At 38.4% G+C, this 20,939-nt stretch overlaps 1 protein-coding gene across 1 annotated transcript in view; it reads left to right on the top strand.

Moving 5' to 3' along the window:
- The first annotated feature begins 2,653 nt into the window (after positions 1 to 2,653).
- LOC149069099 (CKLF-like MARVEL transmembrane domain-containing protein 7) overlaps positions 2,654 to 20,939 on the top strand; it is a 33,566-nt gene continuing 15,280 nt past the window's right edge. The window contains exon 1 of the mRNA XM_089250696.1: positions 2,654 to 2,835. The gene's annotated coding sequence lies outside the window, so the exon portion shown is untranslated. The remainder of the gene's footprint in view (positions 2,836 to 20,939) is intronic.

Here is a 20,939-nt window from a genome sequence, read left to right as displayed (position 1 = left end):
AATTCTCTCCAAAGAGAGCAAGCAGTCTTTCAACAAGATACTTACATAAAAAATTAAGATATCTGCTGATTTCAATTCTAATATGGCAGACAGGTGGCGTCACCAGTGGAAAACGAAGCATGCACAACTCTGACAACATGTGAGGGCCATGCATATGCTCAAAACACGTTTCGGCATGTAGGCCTACCAATTCGTTATAAATTTCCGAGAGAAATATTTGGGAATCGCATGTGTGGTTAAGTTGTAGTAGCTGTGTTACAACACATCTGGTGAGAGCATTGTGTTTCGTTTTGAGCTCGGAGGGAGTCTTGCAGTTGATTTCAAAAGTACTCGATTGTTTTCAAAAGCAGTCGGTCTAGGAGGCCAATCGAGATCTCTGTATTATGACGAAGACGAGGTGGTTGCCGGACCTATGAAATCCTGAAATTTTCTTTTACATGTGCATCAAGTCGGGTTAGGTTTTAAAGTAGCTTATTTTCCTTTATAAAATCCGCATGTGAAAACTTCATTCATCAATAATGAAATCTTGAAGAGGGTCATTCGTCCCGTTTTTGTAGAAAAAACGTCGATTTTTCCAATCACACCGGTCGGATGACAGATCGGTAATAAGCACCGTTCAAGAAAAAACTTTCTCGCCGTGTGAATAGTTAAGCTCGTTTTTCAAGCCATGAGCTTGCTCACAAGTTGCGAGTCGTGGGAGCTCAGGCTGATGTTTCGTCAAACAGGTCTGAGATATCATTTCAATAGTTTCAAAAATAATTGTTTTTCTTTCCGAAGATATGAAAGAATCTGAAAAGTTTTAATTGTAAAATCGTCATCATCTCTTCATTGCAGTTTTTTCGTAGAATTATTTAAATGAGAAAAATATCAGGGATTAATTATATAAAAGTTTTCATTATCATCTTTATACGTAGAGCTGGACTTAAGAAGGTCCTTTGAAAACAAGAATTAAAAGGTTCTTTAGGTCAAAGCTCGAAGATGATCAATTGGTCAGCGTATTTTGAATTTTGAAGCTTCGAATTATGAGGGAAAGCTAAAGTCGAACGCTTCATTTGAAGATCAGATCCAGCTTATATATATTCGTATACATAATATACTGCTTCTGTGGCGATAGAATCGTGTCCGAAAAATTCACCGACAACAATTCACCACTAAGAAAATTCACTGACATCAGTTCGACATGAGTGAATGAATGAGCGAAACTAGCTTGTCACTAGAGCTAACTCGCTCGCTCTCATTCGGTCAATCAGTAGGTAGCTCATTCTGCCGCTCACTCACTAGGCCACTCATTCTATCAAAAACAACTTACTAGGTTGCTCACACTGTTATACACTCTATCAATAACCAGGCCGCTCACTTTATTGCTCCCTGAGAGGTCGCTCACTCTGTCATACATTCAATCTTCAGGCCACACACTCACCATGACGATCTCTCAATAGTGATGCGAACTCGCCCATTAAGTGGCAATCTACGTCACGCACCGAGTCATTCGCTCACTCAAAACAGCATTAAAAATCGCTGTCACTCACTCACTAAATACTTCATTTACTGACTCATTCACTCGTTCAATCCCCGCGGACTTATTGGCTCACTGACTCGTGTCGAACTGTTGTCGGTGAATTTTCTTAGCGGTGAATTTTACACCATGTTAAGACCAGGGTTTGATACGGTTTTTAAAGTAATGCTTTACGTATTTCAGAAAGTCCGCAGCGATTATGGAAGAAAATGACGAAGGCTGAATCCAGGAGACAGAATTGGATATATATCAGTCAGGTTTTTTTAGCAGTATAACAAGGTCGCTGGGCTTTAACAGAAGAGAGAGATGGCACCAAGATTGCCACGTAGCTGTCGTGAGTGGTTCCCAACTCGTAGTTCACTCACCAATCCCTCTTCAACAGGCAATGTGAGAAAAATCATTAGAAGTCAGCCGTGAACTGCAAATCCCGGTCTAATTAGCCCTTGTCGATATACAAAATTTCTGGGTTTAAAATTGAAAAAATTCTAAAAATTTGTCCAAATTTTTAAAATTTTACTATAAAGAATTCTAAATAATTATAGGAAATAATATATAAATATTATTTTCTATAATTATTATAGAGATAAAATCTCTTTTAGAGGTAATAATAATGATAGTATGTAATAATAATAAATAATAATGATAGTATGTAACGTAGGGTGCCGGGACCTCCTCCCCCGGACGTAAACATTTCTACATCTAATTAGCTAGCTCACTTAGGAACCCCCGACACTCAAGGGACCCCGGCATTGACTGACCTGTTAAAACTACCTAACGATATTGATTTATGATGGAGAAAGGATGTTCAACTTTTCCTCAGGAAGGATTTCGGAAAGTTGTTTACTTTGCAGTAATTGTATGCTTGCAGTGAAGCCATCTGCAATTATACCAAAAATTTATTGCCCCGTTCTTAAAAACGACATAATGAATATCAGCAACAACTATAATGGTCTCTATTATCACTTAAAAAAACATAGATCGACTTTCACAAAACATTTTTAACCAGGTAAAAAAAAAGACAATAATCAATATTTCCGGACTTTCTCTGTTTTTCTTTCGCGCACCCACTACCAGATGGCGCTCAAAAGAAACGTTAGAGATACTATTAACTAGGGAAGGAGGGATACTGAAGAAAGAGGGAGAAAGACAAGCTCTCTACACCACTGCAGTTAGCGATGGCGGTCTCACAGGCGTCGTCCGAATTATTTTGTCCCTTGTAAAGGTGACCATCACTGGTGTGATAAAATAAAAATTAAATAACAAAAAAGGCGGTCATAACCGCTTTTTTTTCCTCAACTTATCCTGAAAAGATAAGCCTGGTAAGTGCATTTGTAATACAATAATAATTATAAGAACTATAAAACGAGGATTATAAATGGTTTTTTTTTTTTTTCGAATCTCGGGATTTGAGATTGTAATCATTGATTGCTTAGTATCAAACGTCATCTCACGATCGTACATTAATAAATCTGAGCCGTTGACCTTGCATTACCCTTAAAATTTTTATTTATAAATATATTTATATTATTATTATTTAATATATATATAATAATAATAATAATCATATATATATTTGTTCATTTTAAGTTATTAATTTCACGTCTGTGTGTATAAATGAGAATACATTATAATTTTTCATTGATTTGTCTTAAGTCAAAGATACTCTTGACCCCGTATCAAGAGACACAATGCATGGCGGAATAGAGATATCGACTTTAATCCACCAATTAGCGTTTGACAAACTGAACACGTGATGGAGACATTTTCTCTCATTTTTAGACGTTGTACGCGTTAGTATGGAATTAATAAGTGTAAAATAGCCATAGATATGAGAAATTCAAACCTAAGACATGTACTGTTCACACGAGAAAATTTAATAAAATAAATTATTTTTACGTTATCTCGCGGTTGTTTTATTCCAGAAGTGGCTAAAACTGTTCCTAAAATCCTTCTAAGTTGGATAAAAAAAGAGCCTTTAGACATTCCGAGACATTTTTGTGACCTTGAACCTTGTGGCTAGAATCGTTAGCGGAATGGCTTCCGGTCCCCTCAGCTGCCAAGTTAGAGTTTAGTCTGGAGATGGAGAGTCCAACCTTTCCGGCTTTTCTGGGCCGCATTGGAAGAAGAAAATCAGTTTTGGGGGCTACATTTTTTTGGAAGAAGGGGGAAAAAAGCAGTTTTGGGCTGCATTAGGAGGAGGATAAAATCTGATTTGGGTCATTTTTTTCGGAATCTAATGGCTGATAGTGTTCGGAAAATTTCGCACTTGAAGCTCGCTGTCTCATTATTTGGTAGCTACAAACATACTCACGAAGTCTACTCTTGAAGCAGTATTGGAAAATATGAAAAAAATAACTACATTTGGATTTGGTTTTGAAGTTACTTCGGCTGTGACGTCAATGAAATTAATATGCATAAAATAGCTTTAAATATGAGAAATTCAAACTCAAGACGTACACTGTTTGCACGTGAATATTTAATTAATAAATTATTTTTGCGTCGTTTTGAGAGGTTATTTCATTCCGAAAGTGGCTAAACTTGTTCCTAAAATTATTCTAAGTTGGATAAAGACGAGCCTTTAGACATTCCGAGACAGTTTTGCGACCTTGAACCTTGTGGCTGGAATCGTTAGCGGAATGGCTTCCGGTCCCTCAGCTGCCAAGTTCGAGTTTCGTCTGAAGCTGGAGAGTCCAACCTATCGGGCTTTCTGGGCCTCATTGGAAGAAGAAGAAAATCAGTTTTGGAGCTACATTGGAAGGAAAAAAAAAAGTTTCTTTGGCCACATTGGAAGAAGAAGAAGAAAAAACAGTTTGGACCGCATTGGAAGAAGACGGGCCTAGCATGAGGTGGCCAGAACATGCAACCTAAGAAACCGGGACATCTTGAAAAAGTTTTCAGAGGGCATTACATTGCAGTGTCGAATTGTAAGGCAATGTATGAAATTACCTATTGGCATTAAAAGCCTGGGCCTTCTACGATTTAGTTCAGTGTTCTTTCAGTATTTTTCTCAGTGTAGACCGCTGAAATTAAGCGAATATTTTCAAGCACCGACATAAATCGAGAAATAATTTGCGAACAGCGAAAAAAATTATTAAAATGAAAACTTCTTATACTTTTTCAGACTTATTATGTTTCACATTTATACTTTGCTATTATAACTTGAATATGAGAAATCACGTTAAGCTTAGGATCCTTGCTGTCACCTATTGAGAAAAAACAAAACTATATCTGTTGCAATTCTTAAAATGGTTGTTGGTCTTAAACCATATAAAAATACATAATATGTGGTATGAAATTATAATTTTTTTTACTTTTTACTTTTCATACCGGTGTATATTTTATGCTAAAAAACACCAGTTACTACGTTTTTTTTTGGTAATTTCAAGAAATGATTTTCCGCAAACTTAAAAATATAGTTACTGGTATTTTGGCACATAAAACTTAAGCGATATGCTGCATTGGCGAAAAAAATTTATAGTTCCATACTATATGTTATTTCATTTCACGTCACACATAGGTTTAAAACCAGCAACCATTTATTTTAAGAATAATAAGAGGTAAAGTTTTGCTTTTATTTGATAGATGGCAGCAGAACTGCTCTGATGCAGAACTTCCCTATTTCAAGCAATGCTTATTTATGTGTGTGTGTGTGTGAAATATATTTAAATATTCTATCTCTCTTCTATACAAAAATTATCGGTACGGTAAAAGCCAAAGGATTTCTTATTCATTTGTCAATTTTAAAGGTAACATAATTTACCCTGTTCTGACACAGACAAACTTTTTGAAGTAACCTTTAAGAAACGTCTTTCGTTCATTGTTATTTTTACCGAAAGTGTTAAATTTACGAAGCTCGGTCGATTGCCCTCAAAATCCAACGATTGAAACTTTCAACGTATTTCCCCAAACAGTCGATTGCCATCAAAATAAATGAAGGGTTTATTTGCAATTTAAAAAAAAACAAAAATTGGGATGAGGTGAAACGACCTTCTTGCCTTTTTTTATTGTGCCTGCGTCAGGCATGTGGTCGAAAAAAATACGTGCCCGGTCGAGATTTTTACCTGCCCCGAGCATGTCGGGCAGGATGTGTCCAGCCCTGGATGTGTACCTAACAGGAAGTTTGTTTCCTGTCGTGAAGAATGCCTGTTTAAAGAATTGCGGCCATCTGTCTTCCAAATTCGGAAGCATCAGTTCGGCACGTTATTTTGCTTGTAAATCGATATTGATCGCAAAAACGTTGGAGTATTTGCAGTTCACCTGCGTTTCTTGCTACTGAGAAATTCTAGGTTACGTTTATGGAATCTTCATCCCTGGCTAACATCATTGGAGGATATTCCTCTCCACGATAGGAATATCCTGAAACCAAAGCAAAAATGTGCACAATCGGACATTCTTGGCACATTCCAGCTTCCTATATCGACGTTACGCTTGAGGTAAGCGTTTCAAAACCGGGTTACCACGAGATATAGTAATCTGTAACATTAGTAGAGATAGTTCTGCTAATGTTCTAGGAAAACGTTTCTAGCGTAAGGGCACGAGCATAGCGCAAGCTGGTTTCCCATTTTGCGAGTCGGAGCTGTTACGAATTGGTTAAAAAACTTGAAATTCAGGTTTTTAACCATTCCGTAACAGCACTCACTCGCAGAATCGGAAACCAGCGTGCACTAAGTTCGTACCCTAAGGGTTCTTCAGAGCACAGGTTTCAAACTAGTTCCGTGAAAACTTTCCCGAAGGTTCACAGTATCAAAAGCTGAAACCCTTTTCTTTGATGTTGCTCTAAAAACATTTGCATTGAAAGGGTATCCACGTTTTTTCGGATTCCGTGGAACGATCAAGAATTCGGTGTGAACAGAAAACGTTGGAAACACCTCTTCATTATAAGACCATGTATATATTCTAGATGATTTTAGCACGTACTGTTTATGTCGATTCAATAGTTCCAGTGGGATATTGATGTTATCGATATAACTCCCTGAAAAATATATATTTTATTTATTTACTTGAAGGATTCATTTTAAACCGGAGAACTCCTCTCTTCCGGGGTTAACTAGAAAATGAACGTTGTTTATAAAGTTCCTTATAAACACTCCTTTCCTTCATTTTAGCTGTTGTTTCCAACTTTTTCTAAGATTTTTTAATTCACATATCTCGGTGAATACCGCTTTGTCCCTGGCCAAATTCTGCGTTGAAGTGGTGCCTAACAATGTCTCAGCATTTAACAAAAATAGACATTGCCATGTTATGCCTCAAACATTCTTAAAATCGATATTTCCAGAATATCGAGCCATTCCAGTCGTTTTAAAAATGAAATTTAAAAAGCAAAATAGCCACTGCAAAATCGCTCATTAATTCAAAAAAAAATAAATAAATAAATAAACAAGAAATCCGTGATATTCATTCACTCTAAAATCCAATCAACCAAAAAAAAAAAAATTTAAAGAGACATAAAATAGCCTCAGTTATAACATCGTTGGAATATCCCTTCCCTAAAAAAAACCGGCAAAAGAAGGGCAATAAAGCTCAGAAGCAACAAAATATATTCGTACGAAGTTAGAAAATCCCGGACAAAACTGCTACCGCTTGTGCTACACACACACACACACACATCCTGGAATGAGATGGAAACGGATCGATTGGTCGGGAAGGGAGCAAAACTAGGCCAAGGGATGCAGGGCGGTGCACAACAAGCAAGGCTCGTGCTGCTGCTTCTGCGATGGTAAGTAAAACGGGTAACAGTCATAGGAAAAGATATAGGAAAGGGGAGAGGGGTAGGATGGGAAATCGTTTCTCTCTCGTGTGTCCCGGATTGGGAAAAGAGCGGTACCCACCACCATCACGACCACCGCCACAGGGTAGTTAGTAGAAGACGCTTTCCTTTGGTGGCGCGCGCGCGCGCGCGTGTGTGTGTCTTTTCCCGGTCCTCTCTGGTAACAGCTGAGACACTGAAGAATCTTGAGCAGAGTGGGATGGAGGAAAAAAAAAATCGGTAGAGTCAGAGCTGTGTGTGTCGTCCGAAAATAATATAAAATGAATAAAAATGTACATGTACATATTTTTATGTGCATGGAGTGGTAATAAAAAAAAATCGTAATCGACCTGCTTGGGATGTTTTGGCGTTGACCACTAGCCACTCTTTTCTCGCCGCTATCGTCATCAATTTCTGAGAGTGGTTTTCTTCTGTGGGTTTTTTTTTAGTCTCCCCTGTGTATCGAATTTTTCGTGTGGCCGGTGATGTTGAGAGGACACGAGAATTTATAAATTTTACATCTCTCTCTAATTTGTCATGTGTTCGACATTTTTTTTTTCATCAATTTCAATTTTTTTTTTTTCAATCCATTGCGATTTCCAGTAGAACTTCATTTCAGCCATTGGTGAATTTTTCTGTGATTTTGTATGTAGTTGGCAACTTTGTGCACATTTGGCGTCATTTTTGGCGACAATAAGCGATATCTGTATTTGGGATCCCAATTTCCAACATGGTCACTGGCTCGACGAGGTTCCTAAAATGATCTTAATGTAATCACGTGAAAATAAACTAATGTGGTGACCATATAGCTTGCGTTTCACTGGACATTCCCGCCTTTTTCTGTAACTTACGTCAAGGATTAAACTAATTATCTCAACTTATTAATAAAATTACAATAATTATGACTGTAAATATAGATATTTCTATCACATAGCCATGCAAATGTTTTTTTTTGGAGTGGAATTCCATTTCCGCGTTTCATTTCCTGCCATTTGGCAATTTTTCAGTGATTTCAGTCGAAATTGGCCGTTTTGCTCATCGTTGGTCTTTGGCATCATTTTTAGCAACAATCACCTTTGGCTTCTATATTCCCGCACGAGGAAATATGACCAGTCTAACATTGAAAATAAATTATTCGTGATGAATTTCTGACGTTTATGGAAGAAGAGAAAATACAGTTTGCTAAAAAATGCTAAAATATATTTTTCCAAAAGAAATTACATACTATATTGTCCCTTTATATGGTATATAAAGTGTCCGAAAGGGATGAAAATTCTGCGATTGATTCAAAAATTGTAGAAACTATTTCCACCGCATTTCTCCCCTATGGAAACATCGGAAAAACACCAATCACAAAAATATGGAGGTGGCCCCTACTGCCACCTATAAAGTAAAAACCAAACTATCTGTTATGATTTTCAAGTAAAGTTAATCATTGGTTTCAAACCGGTGTGCAGCATGAAAAACAAACATTTGTTTTTATGTTGCATGCCGGTATAAGTTCAATGTGCCAAAATACTGGTCAATGTAGAATGTTTAACGCTAAATAATTTTTTTTGTACACGTCATAAAATACAATAACCGGTATATGCAGAATAAAAAACAATATAGTTTCATTCCTCATGTTGTTCTTTTCTAGTCTGCACATCGATTTAAAACCAACAACCATTTTATTTTGGGAATTATAACAGATAGTTTCGATTTTATTCAATAGGCAGGGCCATAACTAGGATTTTTGCCGCCCCCACAAATTTAAAATTCGATAATTTTATGAAGTCATTCTTTGTTCCCACCTAAAATTGCCGCCCGGGGCAGTTGCACCCCTCTAGTTACGGCCCTGCATTAGTGACAGCAGGGCTTATAGTGATTTCTTGCGCTTATTACAGCAAAATTTAACTGAATTTTATTATTTAACATATCAAGTACAATTTTTTTCGAGAGGAAAAATTTATCAACGGAAAATATGTTGAGAACAGCATAAATTCGCTGGGCATTACGTTATGATGCTCTGCCTCTTGATACAACGGTTCAACATGGCCCCCACATCCTGAAGCAGGGCCCGTAGGCTGGGATCTTTTACGGGCCCCCGACCAGACTTTCAAAGGCCCCTTTATGACGAATTTATAGCGTGAAAAACAAAAAATGATAAAAATCATCCCGAGCCCCAGGGCTGGAGCCTTATCAGCCCCCTCCTTGTGGGGGCCCATGCGGTTCAAATTGTAATAGAATCGCAGTTTACTATTGTTTATATATAATTAGAGCCCGGAACTTTTCAGGCAAAATGCCATAAATACCTTTTATATATATATATTTGCCTGTTTTCAAGCTTTTGTTTTGTAACAAAATGTCTTTTTTGAACTTTTCCTGCCATAAATGCTTATTTTAACATAGTATTAAGTTTCTAATTGAATTTCAGAGGCCATGATCGGCAAAACTTGGATATTTTGAGTATTGAGAACAGAATAATTGGTTTTTAAAGCCCCTTGCAGCCCTGCATTCAAACGCGAATGACCGATCTGAGTGATAGGGAACTTGGTGTTGCCATGCATTACCTTTACATTGACCGGGTGGTGTTAGATATGATTAATTTTGTTTCAGATGAACGCAGCTATATATATGAGAGAAGCTGGGAAAAATTAGAAATAACGTTTCTCCACATGCTTCGCATTATGTCTCGTTCAGGCATTGGACTGCATTGTATATGTATAGCTGACCAACGACTGCCAGAAGAGGTCATCAGTTGATGTCATGATCCGCACAAGACGGGGTAGGAACAGACAGAGCTCTGTGGGGCCCATGTTGGTGTGATTTTTATTTTTTTTATATCACGCATGCACTGCAAACAACCATGGCTGTTTGTTTTAAATAAATATTTTGTATTCGATTAATTATACATAAATTGACTAGAATCACCCAAAGGATGTGCGACAGATGAGGCCACACAGGCCCGCGTTTTCCATTTGTATCTCCTAAAAGTGTCTCTGCAAACACCAGGCAGACATTCAACAACCACGTATACCTCTGACAAAATAAATATATATGGGCCCCACATACACTCATAACATACATTCCGTCAGAAAACTTTCCTGACACAGGGGTACAACACAATCGGCGACATGACCACAGGAAAAGTTGCTACCGCAGGGAGTCCCCCATCGAGGGGTTAGCGCACCAACCTCTCGATGAGTATAAAAAACAAGCCTGCCGTTCGGAATCGGCACAATAAATTGTAGGTCCGGGTCTAATTAGCCCTCGTGTGCAGAAAATGACCGCGGTGCGATAAAAATGATCAAACATACATTCCGGCATGTACCGATTCGTTAGAAATTCAGAACGAGGCGCATGTGTACGGTTAAGTAGTAATCTTCGTCATCGCCAAGAAAGTAGGGACCAATAATCCCATCCTTTGTGCACGTAACCTTATGTCTCACATGAGGCTTTCAATTTATAATTTGGGGGTGGGGAGGATTTTCCCATACAACCTACATCTGCACTGGAAAACAAGATATGGTATAGTGATGGCATGATTTCTCACTCTCAACGGTTCAAGTAAGTGCATCATGACAGCGATTACCAATCCAAAGATACAATGACAAGCCAATGTCATAAGTGGACACAAGTTCTACGAACGAGGGAAGAGGAGGTGGGATCTGAAGCAAGGGGGGAGGTGATCGTCCCCCCCCCCTTCAGTTGCAAATGAGAGCCAATCTTTATAACTGCTCCAATAATATTTAAAAGTTGCATGGAATCTCACTTCTCATCCACCAGAATGTGTAAAACCTGACTCCGCGAAACCCAGAACTGCTGGGGGGAGGAGGGGGGCTCCCACTCGCCCAAACTCGTCAAGACAGGCCTGTTACTATCAGGCTAGCCTTTGCTTCTTTCAGATAAGCGACAAGAGCTGAACTGAGGAATAAACTCTTCGTGGTTATCCATCGATCAAGTATCTCTGGCCGTGGATCGATAATTACACTTTGTTCCTGCCGATAAATCGATCCCATCTCGAACCGGATCCAATCGTCCTTTCTTCCAATCACTTCGGAATCCAGACATCGCTATCGCATCGATCCCATCTTTTCGATATCGTTGTAATAGTAAAAAGGGGTTTTTTTTTCCTTCTCGTTCAAGAGAAAGAAAAGAAACTTTCTCAAGAATTTCTTTCTTACTTGACATTGCTCCAGATTCTGCCCGAGGCATGTATATATATATATATACAAGATGGAGAGACAAGCTATAGCTAGTTTTTTTAGTGCTACTTCTCTTCTACTTTAATATATATATGTGTACACAGTGAGGCCTGGAACTGGAGGAGGAGTAGGAAAAAAAAATATATATATATTACTGTGATTTTTCTTCTTGTTCTTGGGATACAAGAGGAAGACACTGGAAAAAAAAAAATGGCGGAAAATAATTTTGCTGGAATTTAAGAGGAATTGGATCGATTCCGCAAACAGAAGCTCTTCTTGGAGGAAATATTCGTCCGTTTGAGTTTTTTTTAATGCTTATTTTTACTCTAACGAACATTTTCTTTAGTCCGGTAATTTTACTGAACCTAATACATGTGGCACCACCTACCCATGATTCCCTACCCCTGAAATTGTCATGTTGAAAATGCCAATTTCGACTTTCCATAGCAGGAACTCGTGACACACCCAACAACGTCTCATTAAGTAGAATAATACTCACTCCAAACGCAAAAGATAGATGGCGACACATACGACACCAAAACACGTTTCTCAACGGGTTTTTTTTTTTTGCTTTTGTATAGAATTTGAAATGATCGCCATTTTCCGGGGACTCTTGCAGCAATCCTTATGTTCTAAGTTCGAATGCAGTGGTTCTCAACCATGGGTCCAGATACCCCTTGGGAAATTTTAGAGACGTTTCGGTGATGGGGTTCATGTGAGCTTGGATGAGAAAACAATTGACTTATTGTTTTTTGTTTATATACTAAATATTATTCTGCAAAGGAAGTTTGTGGCCTTTATATTTTTGACTAAGGGGATCCTTCGATTGCGCTTTATTGGCACAAAGGGTCCCGTGGAATTTGAAAGGTCAAGAACCTATAATCCAAAAATCATCAAAGTCTAGGGTGCTTTTGAAATATTAACAATGATTCCCATGGAAGAACTAAAATAATTTGCACAGTTTATCCAGGATTTACTATTAAATATTCATGGTCTAGAGTCGAATGTCTCAAACATTTTCGCTCTAGACGTTCCTCTGAGCTCCCACAATCTACTAGCGACTTTTCTGACTTTTTAAACTTGCATGCACCACCTTATGTCTTATTTTTCTTTAAAGAAATTGCCGAGTAGTTACAAAAATGGAGAAACACGCCTTCGCCTAATGATTTTATAAGTTCCCCGGTCAGGCGTTTTTCACAGTTTTAAAACTTCTAGTTTAAGAGAGCTAGAGGAAGGATATCCAAACCCCCCTTTCTAACAACCCGTAGAAATAATATCCATATTCTATACCAGTGTTGTAAATTGTTCACTGAATTTCCCAATCCGCAATTATTAACTTTTTAACGGCCAAACATCAGTATGAAAGCACTTTTTTTTCCTGAATTTGTGAGATTCCGCAGTTAATTTCCAAAACAAAAATTTCATTCACTTTATTACTTATGTCATAAACTAAATTTTTTTTAAGTCATCCATTTCTAAGGAAGAATAAAATTTAATTTTTTTTTGTTTTCATTTTTAATGTTGTTTCTATGGACGTGGGCAAGTTGCGAAAACATGGAGGAAAACAATTTTTTTTCCCAAGAATTTTATGGTTGATCAAAATTGGTAAAATCCAAGAATTTTATGCTAAGCCAAAGGACCAGATAAGAATAAAAATTTAAAAAAAAAAAAAAAATTAAGAAAATTCTTTCAAAAATTTCAATTCGGCCGGTAAAAGGTTGAAGAACAAACACTATTCTACACTTTACACATCAAAACCTTTTTTGCACAGCTATTTAAATCTACTTCTCACGGAACCCCCTAGCACCAGTGTTTCTCAAGCTTCTCACACTAACCGAACCTTCGAAAGGTGTTCATGCTCCAGAACAGGCATCCTCAACCCTTTTTGCTCGCGAGCACCACGGTGCTCCTTGGAGTACCCAGAGTGTGCTCGATACGCGTATCCAATTTCGTGCTCGCGTGCACTTGATCAGCCGTTCCAATTAAACACCTTGCACAAAGTGCATTCAAAGATTGAAATCATCCTGATTTCATTCATTCATATGCTAAACTTGCCGTAAGGGGGTGCTCTTTCTTTCTATGACGACAGGCAGTGCTCGCGACTGGAAAAAAGGTTGAAGACCTCTGCTCTAGAACCTAACACCGATAGGGTTTTGGCAGAACATTACCAGAACATATTCTCCACGTAGCAATTCTGTTGCTCATTGGTATATTTCTTGAAAATTCTCTAACAATGTCTCGATACCCAAGATTGCACGGTGCCCTGAAAATGCTGCTACAGGGTTCAGTGATTCCTAAGCCGATCACTATCCCACCAAACCAGGACCAAAATATTTGATTTGGTTAGTAAATATAAGATAGAATCTATTCGCCAATCTCATCAAACTGTGATTTCCAGTGTTACCAAAAAAAAAACGGGTAAATTTTCTTCCTACGTGAATTAACATGCTCGCTTTCTGTTGCGGAAGTACGAAAAACAACCAGCAACGCCCCGAACAACAATAACTCCACAAACACTTTTTTTATAGATGGCAACACCTAGGATAACTTGAGTATTTTAATGGATATTAAGGACGCGTGTTCGAATTTTTTTTAGGAATTAAATCAATGGTGTATAATACACTTAACCGCATAAAGGTGAAAATTAGTTCAATGTATTCAAAATTAATTCAATTATACTTTTCTAGCATATCCACACAATAATAATATCCTCCTCCTAACCATAACATGGACCGTCGCTCTATCTCAACGAAGAGATATAAGCAGGTCTCAAAGACCTAGACCATGGGGGCCCGGAACGATTTTCACCTTTTTTTTTTGTTTTTCCACGCTGTAAATTCATCATAAAAGGGTGCCCGTGAAAATCTGGTCGGGGGCCCGCATAAGATCCTGGCCTGGGGGCCCTGCTCCAGGATGTGGGGGGCCATGCATACTGGAATAAATAGAACTATATCCAGAAAAAGTATCTTTCTTTGATGTATTGGGCTGAGAGAAATCATCTCGCTCTCGATAATTCTGATATTCACTGGAATTTATCGCAAATCCCCTAGCGATGTCTCGATGGATCCTTGTATCCGCAGTGCCGATATTCCCCACCCGATAACTATCACGCCAAACAAAGACGAAGTGTTTGATTTAGTTATTAAATAAAAGATTGAATTCATCAAATAACGAGGATATATTCGTCCTAGGTGGAGATAGACTTGGAAGTCTGGGGGGGGGGGGGCACACGGTCATTATTTCTGGGGGGCACGATGATGATGATGTGAATGCATATATACACATTAGATCAGTCAACTTCACCTTTGACGCTGGGGGGGGGGGCGCATCTCCGCCCATGATATTCGCCAAACTGTGTGTTCCAATCAACCAATGGCATTAAAAAACGGGTAAATTTTTCTGCCTATTATTACCGAAAATATCTAAAAACGCTAAGCAACGTCCCATCCCGAGTAAACAAAACCAAACGCATGAGATAGATGGCGACACTAGATGTTCATCAAATGAAAACCATTGTTTCATAAATACTAGGGTTACCATACGTCCTCCTTTTGGATGCCATTTCAAGCGTCCTCCTACGTTTCGGAAAATTCGTCCTTTTGTCCTCCTTTCAGTTTACCGGATTTTTTTTCACTTATCTGTATCATATCACTTCATTGATTTCAGTGTTTTTGTGGGCTTTTTTTTTCCACGGACCAACGGTCGCGGAAATTTCCAATGATTTGTCTTGTTTTTAGTGGTTCTTTTTTAGTTGGGGAAAAATTATTGTTTTGTGGCCGGTTTTTTATTGCTCAGAATAGTGACGCCATCTGCTGTGAAAATTGTGAAAGTGACGTTACTAGGTTGTGCGTGTAGTCGTCCTCATTTTCCAGTTTTCAAATCTGGTAACATTATTAATTCTCTGAAAGAAAAAAAAAACACCTATATAAACTCAAACGCACCGGAAAACAACGAAGAAACATTTATAAGACATTATTACATCCAGTAAATTAAGATCCCAAAAAATAATTTTTTTTTTAATTTAAATTCTTTCCCAAATCTCATTTCGAAATTCTTTAAAGGGGAAAAACTCATTAAGAGAAAAGAGAAATCCTCATTAATAACAGATTCCTTTATCTATAACGAAGACGAAAACTTGAGTATTTTAATGGGCATTAAAACGTTTGTTCTCCCTTTTTTTAGGAAATAAATCAATGGTATATGTACCCTTAACCGCACATAAAGGTAAAAATTAATTCAATATTATATATACATAACACCTTTAAAAAAAAAGACTCTCATTGGCGTTGATTCAATTATACGGCGCGGTTAAAAAGACCGCTTTTTCCCTCAGCGTAATAACATCTGCGGCCCTACACACACTCTGCGTTGTTAGAAAACAACTCAATAAATTCCTCAGTGAAAGTATTTTTCCCGTTTTTTTTCTCCAGGAGGGGAAGGAAAATAAAACCTGGAACTGATCTTGAATTGCTGCCAACACAAATAATTAAGTTCCCTTAAAAGAAGGGGAAGATGGAGGGAAAGTGTATATGTATTAAGAAGTAACGTGAAGTCCAAGACGTTGTTGGAGAAGAGAAGAGCCTTTTTACTCCTTCAAGACATAGGAAATTTCATTAGGTTACGGTTTTTTCTTACTTCAAAGGGGGAGAAGATTCTCAGGTTCCCACAAGAGCCGTTAGAAAAGGAATTTTTCCCCCCTTTTTTTTCGGGAATTTGAAATTATGCTAGTGTGTGTGTGTATAAATGCCGACATATTCTCTACCGTTTCCTCTTTGGAATTGGATTTTTACTTCAGGAAATTGTCTCTCTTCTCCCAATATATTATATCAAAGAATATTCACGTGTATTTTTAGTATTAATAATTTTGAGGAACGGAAGTATTTTATAATGAATAGGGCTAGGATTTTTATGCCCTAAAAACTTCTAAAAATGCATTTATGCTCTTGAGAAACTGCACGTATATCCTTTAAAGCGAAAAAAATACAGTATGTCCTAAAAATATTTTTCATTCCCATCTCAGATTACATTAGTTTTAGCAAAATGATATGGTAATGAGAAGTGTCGATGCAGTCTGGACTATTTTGAACCATTACTTATTGAATGAACAAAAATTCTTCGTAATAAGTTTCATACCTTTCGGGCTGTTATGTCTTGGTCCAGGCTTCTTTGAAGCAGATGTTCCTTGCACTACTGTGTGTTGGATATCTTCAGCTCCTTTTATGACCGTCGTCCACTGACGCTTCTGCTAAAGATGCGCAACACGCATACACGCACATTCCGGCATGTACCAATTCGTTAGAAATTCCCTAGAGGAATGTGTACGAGCTGCATGTGCGGTTAAGTAATAGTAGTCACCAAGTTACACAATTCGCCTCGCTTATAGAATCGTACTCGATTTACGGTACGGGACCGGACGGCAGGCACGAGCCTAGGATAGAGTGGCTAGGTCATGCCGACTGATAAACCGGAACGAATCCCGATAAAAAAAATACCGAGACATAACGCAAATTCACTGATAAAGACCGAGACGTACTAAAATTTCTTTTTCAGGAGACATTATAGTATGGAATTACATAAAGCAATGGATAAAATTACCTGTTGGCACTAAAAGCCTTTAAGAACAGACATGACCCAGGCTCTATCCCTTAGGGGTTATAAGCCAGGCACTAAAAGCCTGGGCCTTGTACATTTTACTTCAGTGTTCTTCAAACTCCTTTCCCCTTCCCTGTATAGCACTGAAATTTGGTGAACATTTTCGTAAACCGGTACAAATGAGCGGAAATATTTTGCGAATCGGTGAAAAAAATTGGAGGAAAATTTTCCAACTTTCTGATTTATTGTATTCATATTTTTACACACACTTTGCTATTATAAATACGCTATCCGAAAATGATGTCAAGACATCATCTTTGGATAATCGCCATCTGGTGGCATTATCAGCAATTGTGAGCTTTGGCCCGAGTTAGGTGTCCATGTGTGGCTCCGTTCAGTGCACACGAGCTCCAGGGAAAGATTGAGGTATTCGTTGCCTGTGTAGTCTAGTGCGTTCACCCGGAAAGCGAAAGAACGTGGGTTCGATTCCCCGCAGGGAAAATGTTGAATTTTTTTCTCTCTTTCCTAAATATATCTTAGCATCAGCTGTTGAAAGCTTTTGTATAAATACGCTAAAACGCTTTGAGCTAGGACTTCTGCTGTCACCTATTGAATAAAATCAAAACTATCTGTTATAATTCTCAAAATAAAATGTTTGTTGGTTTGAAATCGATATGAGGAATGAAAATGTGGTTGTTGTTTTTTTTCCCGCATATCGGTGCAATTTGTATGCAACAAAATACCTGTGTTACTATGTTTTTGATACTTCAATATCTAGCGGCAAACATAAAAACATATTAGTCGGTATTTCGTCAGGGGTTTGGAACGCAAAGTTTCTCACGGAACCATTGATAGTTATATAGCTGTTCCGCGGAACCCTTAATGATACTGGGGTTGTTCTACAAAACTCAAACAAATTTTTGAATGTTTATAATAAAAAAAGAGAAGTGTCCTTACTGCCGTCTCAACAACATTAAAGCCCCAGGACAAAAAGATAGCGGGCTTATTCACCACCTCTTAATTTACATATTTATTGTTATAAATTATTCTGCCGAATATTATCGTGGAAGCTCCTATTCAACTGAGGTCTCTGCATGGCCCTCACAAGAGATGGGTCTGGTAGGGCTCCTGCCCGGGGGCCCGAGATGATTGCCATCAGATGTGTATTTCTATTTTTGTTTCTCACACTACAAATTCATTATAGACGGGCCCGTGAAGAGTCTGATCTATCAGCCTAGGAACCCTACTACTACTGTACTAAACCACACATGTACCTCGTCCATATTCTTCTGTGAAACTTCTAATGGATTGGTACATGTTGAAATGTGCGTGTCCGTGTTGTGAACGTACCTAACGTGGAGTTTGTTCCTATCTTATACTTATGTTAAGTGCTGGCATCTCCCATAAATTTTTCGTACTATGACTGAAGTTTGATGAGTGAGATGGATTGTATCGTTGTAGGTAGTCTGCTGTCTGCGGCGAGACTTTTCAATGGAAAGATCGGCTCGCATTCGTGCCCCGAAGTTGGGAACCCGGAACCTCGTTATGTGAGTCCATCACTATGACCAATCGACCACCACAGCGGGCTAGGAACCCTACTGGGAGATGTAAGGCCATGGATCTCTGCGTCGTGCCCGGGGCCCGGCTGAACTCATGGTTAAGCCCCGTCAGCCTATAGGGAGGCATATTCATAAATCGAGAGCTCTGATATAATCATCACCAGAAAAACATCACCCGTACAAGAACTCTGACATATGACTTTAGGATTTTTAACGGTTCCGTGGCGTTTATGAATCATGGCATTGGATGGATCACGCAGAACCCCCCAAAAAAAGCTGTCAAGGAGGCCCCAGGATTCCTCGGAACACCGGTTAGAAACTCTTGCTCTAAGTAACTCTCACGAGAGAGAAAAGTGTTAATTTTCGAATGTTCATTATACCATTGCCACTTAAAATAGTTAAAAATGAATTCCGTTTCAATTAAAATTTTGGTTTCATCCGACAAGAGAAAGCGATATTGTAGCCGAGATATAGAATTTTTTTTGGCCACGATCCAAATTTCTTATGATTTTATATTTCGCTCATTTTACCGAAGCTTCTTTCGTTCGCGTGTTTGTTCTAGAAAAGGGGTTGTGAGAAATTTCCCCCGTCGTAAAAATGGCTTCTTCCTTCTCTCTCGCTCTCACATACACACACAACGTAGTTTATATCAACTTTTATGACGTGACTTCAAAGTTTTCAAGGTTCGTGGAAAACTGAGTTTCAGCGCGAAAGTTTCGAGCTCATCCTTAACGAGGAATAATGTTTTGAGAGATGCTCTCGTGGCTTTCGTTTGACGTCTTATACTATTTTGTAACCCCCTCCACCCCCCTTTTTTTTTACCTTAACGGTCTCCAGAAATGCGGAACAGCGTTTCGTGTCGTCTATTGATTCGAGGAAAGATGAATCTCGTGACTTGGACGGTGTTATTGTATCGCCGACGAGTAGGTCAGGGCCGCCCTTATCAGACGCGGGGCCCGGTGTCGGGTGGCCAGATGAGGTACCTGAGAAACCGGGACGAATCCAGGAATTCCTAGATAAAAACCGGGACAAAACACCGAATCCATCAATAAAAACCGAGACATTGTAGTATGGAGCTGCTAACTTACAATGTATTGCGAAAATATTGTTACACTGCTTGTACCAGGGGCGGATATAGAGCTCGCTATAGGGTGAGGTGATGTTACAAATCACTTATAAAAATCGGTATCCTCATGCGATGACCACCTATCCCGCATTTTGCTCCGTATTTTCCGTGACTCCCGTTTTTCTAGTTGTTTTTCCTCCATCCCGACTTTTTTGAAAAATGCCCCGTTTTTTAGTCGAAAGTTATCTTGAATTCGTCGTTTTATTTGTTGTTGCAATATTATTATATAGAAGTTCCGCAAATTTTATGAATTATCGCATTTCTTCGCTTGTAAAAGCCAGGAGCGGATCTATTGAGGGTGATCACCCCGATCAACAACTCCCCCCCCCCCCCCCACTGTCTTCTACACAAAGGTGCCAAAATAAGTAAAACATAAGGATAGGGCTATGAATGTGGGATTCCCCGTACGTACGGCACATTGAAAGGATTACACCGTGAAGGGGATAATTTTTTTTATTACATCCAAAACTTTCAATTAGTTGAACAAACAGAAAACATTTCGTTTTGCGATCATTTTTCAAATTTTTAGATATTTCATGAAACTATGGCATGTGTTCGTGCAAATTTTTTTGAGATTTTTAATTTTATGGAAAATGTTAGTGCCCTCTATTGCGTCTACAGAGAACAAAATAAAATACAGTACATAATCAAATGTACGTGTTGAAGACAGCTTAGACACTTCAAACCGGCAATATGTTTGTCATAATTTCTAAATATTTTACAAAAAAAAATTATGTAAATAGTTGTTAATACATATTTAAGTTACCGTGTGAATCGTACTCTAAGAAAATGAGAACTGTGATGACATTTGCCTGCTTATAGCCAGATCATGACTTTTAACCAATTAGACCAGTTCTTTTTACATACACTACACATTCATGCAAACACATATCTATCTACAAACATGTACACATTTTCTTCTTCACAGGCCTTCTTGGCCAGTTTTTATGCCGGCCCTCGCGGGCTGGGAATCGGCTCAAAGTTCAATTCTGGTCTAAAAAAAAATTGCGGGGCCAGAGGCGTTCTAATAATTTCGGGTTCTCCTTAGCCCAGATTTTATATAATCTGCGGGCGCGAGGGAAATCGGCGTACACAAATCTCAAATTCTGCCTAAAACTTAAATTGATGACAGAAGTAATTCTCAAAAAACCAATTAAAATCAGGACCTGGTGAAAGAAACTGTCTGAGAACTAATGAAAGTTCAGAATCAATG

This window comes from Pholcus phalangioides, unplaced genomic scaffold (genome assembly GCF_987345545.1).
Source record: "Pholcus phalangioides strain wild (caught in Gottingen) unplaced genomic scaffold, Ppha-v1.0 ptg000024l_1, whole genome shotgun sequence".
NCBI lineage: Eukaryota > Metazoa > Arthropoda > Arachnida > Araneae > Pholcidae > Pholcus > Pholcus phalangioides.
This window is presented reverse-complemented; position numbering and strand designations above follow the sequence as displayed.